The 1,958-nt window shown below is 39.6% G+C and overlaps 1 protein-coding gene across 1 annotated transcript in view; it reads right to left on the bottom strand.

Annotated features, from left to right (window-relative positions):
- The window catches only part of LOC103364409 (extracellular calcium-sensing receptor-like), a gene marked incomplete at its 5' end in the record, with an annotated part of 17,904 nt that overhangs the window by 7,808 nt on the left and 8,138 nt on the right, over positions 1-1,958 (bottom strand). The window lies entirely within an intron of this gene.

Below are 1,958 nucleotides of genomic sequence, written 5' to 3'. Positions count from 1 at the left end.
CAGCAACAGACTTCTGTTTTTACAGTTTGTAACAAACATTGAAAATCTCCCAAGGAAACAAGGTCAGACAGTTTGAACGTTTTCTGGATCAGATTCCAGGACCAAGGGGCATTGTAACAAAATGCAGCCTTCCTGAATGCAGTGAAGGCACAAGGGACCGAGAACAATAAAAATCCTGGGAGCGGAGGCTGTACCCACTAGTAAAGCGAGAATATGTGTGTATATATATATATGTATGAGAAAGGCCAAATTGCATGAACCCTATTCAGGACTTTCATGTTGCCATATGTAGAAGGTCTTTCGGGGTCCATTGGACTCCAAGAAAGAACATGTGCAAAGTATTTGTCGGTAATCATTATAGATTTTTATACTTTTATACTATTTTTGGTTCTAAATGCTTGACAAATGTCCCTCTTTCAATATTTTAAGAAAAAGCTTCAAAATTCCTGAATAGGGTTAGATATAGTCCCAAATGTGTGTAAGGTTATGGGGTTCACAACCACAAATTATCAGAGCTAAACAAAATGTCCACCAGATGGTAGCAACATACAAAGACAGTCGGTAAATGAACTGTTTGTTGGCTTGATGGCTTCTTGTATCTTTGTGACGCCCATAGCAGTTTGGCCATCAGTCTGTCAAAGTTGAAATGTTTTAGATTTTCTATTTAGAACGTTTAGAAGTTTTATATACACCCGTTAACACACATAGAGTCACATCAAAGATATGAGGCACAACATTTTGTTACTTGTTTATTTCACCACAAGTACAAAAACATACCTCTTCCTCTGATATGATGGGAGGGAAAATCCATCCATCCATCCATCCATTATCTATACACCGCTTGATCCTCACGAGGNAGCGCTTCCAGCTTTGTAAGGTTGATTGCTTTGCATCCACAAATAACATTAAAGGTAAAACTTAACCAGAAAGAGAAGTATGAGATGGTTGAGAGGAAAACTTACCATAGGTACTCTGTACAAACCTAAGACAGCGGAGATGGCAATAGAACGTGTAGAGGAGGAATCACCCACAATTCCTAGTACTGGAGGGCTTCCAGCACAGGTTTCATCTAAAATAATTTGCTCTTCTTGACCACTGGTTAATGATAACGCTGCACGGAATCCAACTCCAAGTTTGTTACAGTGATCATACAGACTGTATCCCAGAGTCACATTCGATAACAGGCTGGTGTTTCTGTTGATCTCTTCAACAGCAAAGGCCATGGTCTGGGCCAGCCTGAATCCTATGACATCAAAACTAAGACAACAATACAACATGATACATGCAAATGTTCAGAAATTGCACAGCTTTAGATTTTGTAAACAAGTGAGTTGAACAGCAACAATCAAGGTGAAATCAACAGAAAAAAAAAATAAAGATGATTGTCCAAAAATGCTTGAAATGACATAAATGACGATGGTATCATTATGATATATACATCTTGTATTTGCATTAATTTTCTATTGTTGTTTCCCAGACAGACTCACCCATGGCAGACAGGCTGTTGTGGCTCAGAGGTAAAAGACAGGTCAGGAAAGACAGAAAAGAAGTGGATTTCAAACAGCCCACCCAGAACCACATCTCCAGCCTTGTGCATCCCATTCAAATCAAACCGTCCCTGCAACCGACAGGAGGAGGATGCAGCAGAGGAGAAGTAGGAATACAAAACCATAAGCAAGAGGGAGCTGGTGTGTAAAAATGGCCACATGACTTCACTTGTGTGGATCCACTCATTAAATTAATTTTGCTTTGTCACCCCCTTTTATGTAGTGGTGGTATGTTTTCATCTTGTACACCACCCACCAGGGCAGAAGAAGAAGTAGGGGCAGGGCCTAAAATAGCCTATGTGTCATTTCAGACTGATTTTTTATTGATGAAGTATTAATGTAGATAACATCTCACCAAGGCCATGTCATCAGCTTTTATTGCAAAAGACACATTTTCTTCCTCTGTAGTTT

The sequence above is a fragment of the Stegastes partitus genome, unplaced genomic scaffold, assembly GCF_000690725.1.
Source record: "Stegastes partitus isolate 25-593 unplaced genomic scaffold, Stegastes_partitus-1.0.2 Scaffold747, whole genome shotgun sequence".
In the NCBI taxonomy this organism is placed as follows: Eukaryota; Metazoa; Chordata; class Actinopteri; family Pomacentridae; genus Stegastes; species Stegastes partitus.
The sequence above is the reverse complement of the archived record's forward strand: the minus strand, read 5'-3'. Positions and strand labels throughout refer to the sequence as shown.